Below are 11,123 nucleotides of genomic sequence, written 5' to 3' on the forward strand. Positions count from 1 at the left end.
CCAGTCAATTTGTTCAAGAAGGGGCTGAGACTGCATATTAGACCAAGTGAATTGCCTTCCCTTAATTGGCAGCTCAATAAGACCCAAGTGACCTATGATTTCATTGAACAAAAAAATGTCACTGACATTACCACCAGGCAAGTTACGGTTTTCAAGTGACCTCATAAAGTTAAAATCTCCCAAAAGAAGCCATTTGTCATCACAATTAATGTCTAGATTATATAACCACTGCACAAACTCATCACGTGCAGGACTCTGACAAGGGCCATAAACGGTCACTAGTTTCCAAACTTCAGATGTATGTTTGGAACCCTGTTCAAGAATTCGTCCGATTAACCAGTTAACTTGTCGATTAATCCCTACTCATAGGGTCACCGAGTAGCCGATAAACCGATAAATCATCCAATTAATTGATTAAATGGCCGATTAACTTGCCGATTAGCCTATTAATCCCCTACTCGCCAGACAACCGAGTAGCTACCAGTTAATGATTTCCTCAACAATGGTTTGGAAAGAAACTCCACAATAATGCCAAAAGGTTTGGCCTCAATTAATTTGCCCTCAAAAAAAGAAGAATTCCAAATAACAACCATACCAGCTGATGCACCGACCGAAGGCACATATGCAAAATTGTCAAAGCGTCGAGGACAGAACTTTCTAATGAACCTATGATCAATGTGCATGCACTTAGTTTCTTGTAGACAAACCACTAAACAACCACTTTCATCAATTTTCTATTTGACAGCAAGCTGCCACGCTTCAGAAATAAGACCACGCACATTCCAACATAGTACCTTCCATTCTTTAAGCCCAGTCTGATTCATTACATACCAAAAGACGATGCAGCAAAAGTAGACCACACAATGATCCACATAGTCTGGCTAAGCAAAGCAAAATGACAGAGTTCAAAACACAAAGACATAAATAAAGATAGATGACGTTTAAAGTGGCACGCCATGGACCAGAAAGCAGACATATGCACTCAATCATCAGAACTATTGCTGCTGGTAGATTGAGACGGATTAGCGACAAGCTTATCCGCAGTGATCTTCTCTGGAGCAATGCACAGGCGAGCCCCAATGCGCTGAAGGTCAACAATGGCAGTTGGTGGAGGCACAGAAGCATCCTCATCAGCCCTAGCTGACTTGGTCTTGGGTTTCTTCAGGGTGTGTGGAGACCTATTCAGACCAGTAGATTTACTACCACTGCTTGGCAAACAGTATCCATCCCGTAAGGCACTGAGACGTGCACTGCGACGGACCTCAGTCTCAACCAAAGCTGCATATTTCTTCTTGCGTTCACGTTTCAGAGTGACCCTTGGTGCAGCAATGAACTCAAAAGACTCAGTTACAGGTTCAGAAATATCATCAAAACAGAGGGCCCGAGCAACGGGCCTTTTTGCTGGAGAAAGCAGGCGAGTACTGACACTTGAAGAGGCAGGCACAGGTGGCCGAACAAAGCTTAGATCATATCCATTAAAGTAAACATCCCAAGACTTGCTAGAGAGAAGAAGAGACCCAAATCCAGACATGAACATGAGCTTTGGGATTTCAGAAAAGCAGAGCGAGGGCATCATCTTCTGAAACGAGCGCTGCCACAACATGTCCGGAGGCAAGACAGGCCCAAAGACTGTGAGCACCTGTCCAATATGCAGAGGAGGCTGCAAGGGAGCCCCGGGTTGCTGAACAATGACAAAATCATCCACTGGCATGTTATTGACTGAATCATTTGAAACTTGCAGGACCATGGATTCCTCCGACTGCTCCACAACAACTTGATTTTCATCCACCATCTCCTGCTGAACGTTGTGTGGCTCATCATGTGGGGCATCCTGGTGATGCGGCTCATGGTCATGCTCTGGCGGAGGTAGCTCATCCTAGCCAATTTCAGGAAACTCAGGCATAACCCAGTTATGGTTATGAAACTGAAGGTGTCCAGGGAGAGGATGCGGGTTGCCATCAAAGGGCATAGGGTCCTCATCCGGTGGCAGAATATCAGCAAAGTCTGCAGAGAAGATGTATATCGGAGCAGACCAAGAAATGCAGGATCCACCAAAGTCAGCAAACTCCCTATACACAACATCCCGAGGCACTAATGTGGTTGCAGGAAAAGATACATATGCCAGAGTACGAACAAGCAGGGGATCATCCTGGTGCCAGTGATGGAAACGACCAAAAGTACTGATAGCATCTGAAATAAACTGCGTGCGCCTATAATCCAGAGGAATTCTAACAATCATGACCCATCCCCTTCTAAAACCTTGGATAGCTCTGTAGTTTATACCCTCATCATGCGGCACAAATCAAACAAATCTATCATTGCCAAGATCAAATGGAGGATGATCTACAAGAGCTTGCCTAGCAAATGGACTATTGAAACGAAAGAGCCCTACTCCTTGAATCCACGGCTGAGCATCAAGAACAGCACGCCCAAGATTATGAATAACAAAATTACTGACCATGTTTCTGAAGATGAGGGTTTCCTCAGGCAGAGGGGCTGGCTCCACAATGGCAATGGCGTAGTCTTCATGTTGTCGATTAGGAGCCACAGCCGGAGAGTAGAAAGTGCGCGGGAGTCGCCGCGGGCCTCCGTCGATGATCTCAAAACCATGCGGGACGGACGGCGTGGGGTCGAGCGCAAAGGTGGCCATTGTTGAATCCTGGGCAAGCTCTGGTGTCGTGGAGAGAGTCTTGGAGGATGGTGGCAATCTGGGCGGCGATGATGGTGGGGCTGGCAGTGCGGTGGGCAGCGGCGTAGAGGTAGGTGGCGGAGGCGTGGTGGGCGGTGGCTCTGCAGGCAATGGTGGGAGCGTTGGGGTGGCAGGCGAGATAGGACTGGGCACAGACCCTAGGGTGGAAACCGAGGCGGCGGGCGAGTATATCTCCGCTAACCATTCCAGAGAAACCGAATTGGTTCGTGGGACCCACCTGTAAGTTGGGGAAGGCGCAGAGCTGGAGCATCCCTTGGCTCTATGGCCTGATCGAAAGCATTGACAGCATCTGACCTGGTTGGTGCACGAATTGGTGTGGTGCAACATGGATAAACAGTTCTGGCACTTCCAAACGTTGAACACAATATCATCGATAAGATTATTAACCCTAGCGGAATCCCCAGCAGAGTCCATAATCAGTTGAGAATAATTTCCAGGCGAAGAATTCACCTTATCCAAAAGCGGCTCTGATGGTTGGGCCACAACTTGGGCCATGGGAGGCGGATCACCATGTTGGGCCGGAGATCCATGATGGGCCTGAGGTTCCGGTGCAACGCAAACAGATGACACAACATCCTGCATGCAAGGTGCTTGTACATTTTGCGTGTCATGCAACAGATTGCCGAAGCCAGTTGTTCCGGAAATGACGGCAGTATTCTTGGCAGGGACGTTGATCATTCCGAAAGAGATGGGTGGCGTCGCCACCGTCCATTGAAGATTGCTCACCGGCGGTGATGGCAAGATCACCTTCTCGAAAGGGTTGACTTCATAGCTAGCCTCAGCAATTGCGTCAACAAGGAACTGATCAGTTGTGTATCTATAGCCCTTACAAGCAGGGTACTGTTGAAACGTGGCAAAGGAAAGTTTCTTCCTTGCCGAAGAACCCGATCTAAAAGAAGACTTTGATGGGGGTTTATGCATAGCAATCAAACCCAAAGTTGCACGCTTTTTAGATGGACTAACCAGAATCCACTCAGCGTCGCATTCCTTTCTCCAGATGACTAACTCACGTCTCCAATTTGGACCACCATTTCCCCAAAGGTGAAAATAACATTTGAAATGCGGGCATGTATATGATCTCAACTTGAGAATACAAAGGTCAAATTGCTTGCAGGAGACAATAAATGAAAATACCTTGCCCTTGATGAGTTGGACCGACAAATCAATGGCCGATCCACCAATTGATGATTCCAATGCAGCCGCCACAGAATCCTCATTAAGATGAAAAACATGTCGGCTAAAGGACACAACCATAATGAAATGGCTCGTGTTGTCCGAAGGATGGACAGATCTCCCACAAGAAATGAAAACCTTGTCCGCAAAGGTGGAGCCCGGCGAGAAATCCAAACCCAAGGTTGATCCACTAGAGGAACCCATAGGATATGGGTATAGCCGTCTAGATCGAAGCCCGCCGGAGAAGATGAGCAGAGAGGATCCACAATTCACAGGCTAGAATTGTAGATCGCCGGAAAACCTAGGCCGTGGGTGGAGAGGGTGGGTGGGAGCGCCATCCCGAGTGGGTTTCTTCCGGTTATCCGACCGAGTCGGCATCCCATTGCGGATGGCTGGACCATGCTAACTCGGTTTTCAGGCTTTGAGCCAGGCTAATGACACCAGATCTTCCTTAGCCGTTGGTAGCGCTGGGCATTAACAATGTTATGGGTGACACCACACATGCACTCCTCACTCCTCAGCACCGGGTCACTTCCATGAAGGCAACGCATCCGACGGCAGGCTGGGTAACAATGTTTTTGCGCTGCGTCCGTAATAATGTTCCCTTTGTGGTCGGTAACAATGTATTTGTATTTCGTGCTCCGAGGACAACGCCCGCAACGATGTTGATTTGGTCATGGGCACATTGTTACGGACCCAGCTTATTTACCTAGGCCTAGACGGAAAACATTGTTACCGACCATGTTGTTGTGTAGTGATGTTGCTCCTTATCTATTCTTTTGATCATGATATTCTCTCTCTTCATGTGTAGTGATGTTGCTCCTTATCTATTCTTTTGATCATGATATTCTCTCTCTTCACATCCTCTAAATTCACTTTCTATCAGAATTGTCTCCTTGTATGTTTTGGCTGCTAAATTTAGGCGGCAACGAACCCTTATTTGCTTTTGTTTTTGGTACATGGTTATTGGATGGTGGGCAGTTTATTGTCAGGTCATCTTGGTGATGTGGTTGACTATATAGTGGCGTCGTTGTATTTTTTTAACTCTTATCTCTATTGGATGCATGTTGGTGGTTGGCGCAGACACTAACTGCAGACTGAAAGTAAAGCAAACTATTTGAAGGATTTTCTCTCCTAGATTTATCTGGTGGCACCAAATTAAAACAGATTCGTCGGAGACACCTCTACAATCCCTCCAACGATGCTCTTTAGTGTAATTGATCTCTGTACTTATCTATTCAAGAGAAATCTTGCGACAAACTTCTCCGCTGAATTAATTCCATAGCCTCCGCCGCTGCCTCCTGCTCTAACCCGCCGTAAGAGTCCCGTTCTCATTGGTCCAGTTAAAAAAATTTATAGAGAACATGTTGTGACAAGTCAAAAGATCCTTATTTTCTCACCCACTAGGGCAGCCCGAATGTACGGGCCAAGGTGGTAAGGTTGCTTTGGTGGTCTAGCAACTACACGGGCACTTCTGACTTTGGACTAAGAAACTCAGCTCTACAAACTAGAAAACCCAATCAGGTGCAGTGGACTCCTAAACATGTACCAGCTAATCTTGTTTTTCTTCTAGAATGATCAGCTGATTGATTCATAAAAATTGGTCGTGAGGCTTGTAGGCGAGGAAGCGCAAGCTCAGACTGGTATGTAAGTATAATTATCTCATCATTTAGTGTGATGTGCTTGATGCAGTGTAGAATGAATTTATTGTTCCTGCTCTTCTCTTTGGATGGGTGATAGCATGTCATTACCTATGAGCAATGCAGTGCTTGACTTCCTATCTACACGCGAGTAGAACATCTGCACTGAATTGCTTTAATTTAAGGTCATGATCTTCGATCGTGTATAATTAGCTTTAGTCCAATAGTGACAACTTGCTTTGTGACTGGGACTGGGAGCTAATTCTGATCTAATTTTCGCCCTCTTTGAGTGAACCAATGTTAGTAAAAATATCTAGAGGTTTTCTCATTATCGCCAGGTGTAAGGTTCGACTCCATATTGAGAAGATTCGGCCCATCACGGAACAAGAGATGCTAAAAGCACATTCTCACTTAACTTGTTTTTCTTGCTCAATATTCAGCTGATTGATCCACAATAAATTATGATAACACTGGTACAAAAAAAATAATTGGTTTATGCTTCTCAATTCTGCCCGGGGCGCACCCGATTATCTACGAAGCAATACGCTTCCCCGGCAACCATCGTCACACTTATGTATGAGATGTTAGATCAGATTCGGAGCCTTGCTATCTGAGACAATTCAATCTCGGTGCACAATCGGATCTGAAAAAAAAACCTCAGAGACGCTTTTGAACTTTGGAAATTCTTGATACTTGTGCTTTATTAAGTAAATATACCCATATCCCCTCGATTTACATCAGCGCTTAGGCTAACTATACCAATAGACCACCTTGAGCTCGTGCTTCCTCCCCTAGAGGCCTCGTGACCAATTTATCTAGATCAATCAACTGATCAGCCAGCAAGAAAAACAAGGTTAGCAGGATCATGTTTAAGGGACACTGCTACACCACACCTTCACAAGAGGATACGAAGTTAGTGTTCTTCTTAGTGGACGTTGGCGGGCACCAGCTCCACCGTCCCGCTGCTAGACCACCAAACCAACCTTCATCGAAACAACTCAACCTACACCGACTTTATAAACATGGCATGAATACTTCATAAATTAAAGATACATTGGAGACGTATCAACACCGGAATTAGTTTGCTGCCTCAATCATAAAGCAAGTTGTGCAATTAGGCAGAACATAATAATATGGAGAAGAATGTGACTAGTTCATACGGCAAGAAAGTAACATTACCTTTATTACCAAGGCAAATATTTATTCCCGTGTTATTCTTTTAACTCCAGGAGATCCTTATTGTCTCCTTTACGTCTCGACCATTTCGAGACTCCTCGTCATGTCCGTGATCATATCTGGCACTCCGAACTACCTTCGGTACATCAAAACACAAAAACTCATAATACCGATCGTCACCGAACTTTAAGCGTGCGGACCCTATGGATTCTAGAACTATGTAGACATGACCGAGACACGCCTCCAGTCAATAACCAATAGCGGAACCTGGATTTTCATATTGGCCCCCACATATTCTACGAAGATCTTTATCAGTCAAACCGCATAACAGCATACGTTGTTCCCTTTGTCATCGGTATATTACTTGCCCGAGATTCGATCGTCGGTATCTCAATACCTAGTTCAATCTCATTACTGGCAAGTCTCTTTACTCGTTCTGTAATGCATCATCCCGCAATTAATTCATTAGTTACAATGCCTGCAAGGCTTATAGTGATGTGCATTACCAAGAGGGCCCAGAGATACCTCTCCGACAATCGGAGTGACAAATCCTAATCACGAAATACGCCAAATCAACAAGTACCTTCGGAGACACCTGTAGAGCACCTTTATAATCACCCAGTTACGTTGTGACGTTTGGTAGCACAAAAAGTGTTCCTTCGGTAAACGGGAGTTGCATAATCTCATAGTCATAGGAACATGTATAAGTCATGAAGAAAGCAATAACAACATCCTAAACGATCAAGTGCTAAGCTAACGGAATGGGTCAAGTCAATCACATCATTCTCCTAATGATGTGATCCCGTTAATCAAATGACAACTAAGGTCTATGGCTAGGAAACATAACCATCTTTGATTAACGAGCTAGTCAATTAGAGGCATACTAGTGACACTCTGTTTGTCTATGTATTCACACATGTATTATGTTTCCGGTTAATATAATTCTAGCATGAATAATAAACATTTATCATGATATAAGGAAATAAATAATAACTTTATTGCCTCTAGGGCATATTTCTTTCAGTCTCCCACTTGCACTAGAGTCAGTAATCTAGATTACACAGTAATGATTCTAACACCCATGGAGCCTTGGTGCTGATCATGTTTTGCTCGTGGAAGAGGCTAAGTCAATGGGTCTGCAACATTCAGATCCATATGTATCTTGCAAATCTCTATGTCTCCCACCCGGACTTGATCCTGGATGGAGTTGAAGCGTCTCTTGATGTGCTTGGTTCTGTTGTGAAATCTGGATTCCTTTGCCAAGACAATTGCACCAGTATTGTCACAAAAGATTTTCATTGGAACCGATGCACTAGGTATGAGACCTAGATCAGATATGAACTCCTTCATCCAGACTCCTTCATTTGCTGCTTCCGAAGCAGCAATGTACTCCGCTTCACATGTAGATCCCGCCATGACGCTCTGTTTAGAACTGCTCCAACTGACAGCTCCACCGTTTAATATAAACACGTATCCGGTTTGCGATTTAGAATCGTCTGGATCAGTGTCAAAGCTTGCATCAACGTAACCATTTACGATGAGCTCTTTGTCACCTCCATAAACGAGAAACATGTCCTTAGTACTTTTCAGGTACTTCAGGATGTTCTTGACCGCTGTCCAGTGGTCCACTCTTGGATTACTTTGGTACCTCCCTGCAAAACTAATAGCAAGGAACCCCCCAAGGAGAAATAATGGGCCTTATGGGCCTTAGTGGAGAGAGAGAGGGCTGGCCTAGGGCAGGCCGCGCGCCCCTCCCCCTCTGGTCCTAATTGGACTAGGAGAGGGGGGGCCTTTCCTTCTCCCTCTCCCCCTTCCTTTCCTCCTCCTAGTACGAGTAGGAATGAGGGGAGTCCTACTCCTACTAGGAGAAGGACTCCTCCTCCTGGCGCGCCATAGAGGGCCGGCCAGCCTCCTCCTTGATCCTTTATATACGGGGGCAGGGGGACACCTCTAGACACACAAGTTGACCAGTTGATCTATTCCAGCCGTGTGTGGTGCCCCCTCCACCATATTCCACCTTGGTTATATCGTAGCGGTGCCTAGGCGAAGCCCTGCGTCGCTAGCAACATCATCATCGTCATCACGCCGTCGTGCTGACGAAACTCTCATGTGAAGCTTTACAAGATCGGAGCTTGTGGGACGTCATCGAGCTGAACGTGTGCAGAACTCGGAGGTGCCATGCGTTCGGTACTTGGATCGGTCGGATCGTGAAGACGTACGACTACATCAACGGTGTTGTGCTAACGCTTCTGCATTCGCTCTACGAGGGTACGTGGACACACTCTCCCCTCTCGTTTCTATGCATCACCATGATCCTGTGTGTGCGTAGGAATTTTTTTGAAATTACTACGTTCCCCAACAAAAACTTGCTATCGGTCTAGTAAAGTAGTCAATTGCTTAGGGACAATTTCGCAACTCCTACCACCACTTTTCCACAGAATCTATACTAACTTTATTACTTCTTTACCTAAAACAGCCACTAGTTTTTATTTACATGCTCTTTATATTCTTGCAAACCTATCCCGTTACACCTACAAAGTACTTCTAGTTTTATACTTGTTCTAGGTAAAGAGAACGTCAAGCGTGCGTAGAGTTGTATTGGTGGTCGATAAAACTTGAGGGAATATTTGTTCTACCTTTAGCTCCTCGTTGGGTTCGACACTTTTACTTATCGAAAGAGGCTACAATTGATCCCCTATACTTGTGGGTTATCAAGACCTTTTCCTGGCGCCGTTGCCGGGGAGTTATAGCGTGGGGTGAATATTCTCGTGTGTGCTTGTTTGTTTTATCACTAAGTAGTTTTTATAGCGTGTGAATATTCTCGTCCGGATCAGTGTCAAAGCTTGCATCAACGTAACCATTTACGATGAGCTCTTTGTCACCTCCATAAACGAGAAACATATCCTTAGTCCTTTTCAGGTACTTCAGGATGTTCTTGACCGCTGTCCAGTGATCCACTCTTGGATTACTTTGGTACCTCCCTGCTAAACTAATAGCAAGGCACACATCTGGTCTGGTACACAGCATTGCATACATGATAGAGCCTATGGCTGAAGCATAGGGAACATCTTTCGTTTTCTCTCTATCTTCTAAAGTGGCCAGCCATTGAGTCTTACTCAACTTCACACCTTGTAATACTTCTTCAAAACTTTGTCAAGGTATGTGCTTTGTGAAAGTCCAATTAAGTGTCTTGATCTATCTATGTAGATCTTGATGCCCAATATGTAAGCAGCTTCACCGAGGTCCTTCATTGAAAAACTCTTATTCAAGTATCCTTTTATGCTATCCAGAAATTCTATATCATTTCCAATCAACAATATGTCATCCACATATAATATTAGAAATGCTACAGCGGTCCCACTCACTTTCTTGTAAATACAGGCTTCTCCAAAAGTTTGTATAAAACCATATGCTTTGATCAGACTATCAAAACGTTTATTCCAACTCCGAGAAGCTTGCACCAGTCCATAAATGGATCGCTGGAGCTTGCATACTTTGTTAGTACCATTTGGATCGATAAAACCTTCAGGTTGCATCATATATAACTCTTCTTCCAGAAATCCATTCAGGAATGCAGTCTTTACATCCTTTTGCCAAATTTCATAATCATAAAATGCGGCAATAGCTAACATGATTCGGACGGACTTAAGCATCGCTACGGGTGAGAAGGTTTCATCGTAGTCAACTCCTTGAACTTGTCGAAAACCTTTCGCAACAAGTCAAGCTTTGTAGACAGGAACATTACCATCAGTGTTTGTCTTCTTCTTGAAGATCCATTTATTCTCGATGGCTTGCCGATCATCGGGCAAGTCAATCAAAGTCCATACTTTGTTCTCATACATGGATCCCATCTCTGATTTCATGGCCTCAAGCCATTTTGCGGAATCTGGGCTCATCATCGCTTCCTCATAGTTCGTAGGTTCGTCATGGTCTAGCAACATGACTTCCAAAACAGGATTACCGTACCACTCTGGTGCGGATCTTACTCTGGTTGACCTACGAGGTTCCATAGTAACTTGATCTGAAGTTTCATGATCATTATCATTAGCTTCCTCACTAATTGGTGTAGGTGTCACAGGAACAGGTTTCTATGACGAACTACTTTCCAATAAGGGAGCAGGTACAGTTACCTTATCAAGTTCTACTTTCCTCCCACTCACTTCTTTCGAGACAAACTCCTTCTCTAGAAAGGATCCATTCTTAGCAACGTATGTCTTGCCTTCGGATCTGTGATAGAAGGTGTACCCAACAGTTTCCTTTGGGTATCCTATGAAGACACATTTCTCCGATTTGGGTCCGAGCTTATCAGGTTGAAGCTTTTTCACATAAGCATCGCAGCCCCAAACTTTAAGAAACGACAACTTTGGTTTCTTGCCAAACCATAGTTCATAAGGCGTCGTCTCAACGGATTTTAATGGTGCCCT

This window comes from Triticum urartu, chromosome 2A, assembly GCF_056163025.1.
Source record: "Triticum urartu cultivar PI428250 chromosome 2A, HENAU_Tu73, whole genome shotgun sequence".
Taxonomy (NCBI): domain Eukaryota; kingdom Viridiplantae; phylum Streptophyta; class Magnoliopsida; order Poales; family Poaceae; genus Triticum; species Triticum urartu.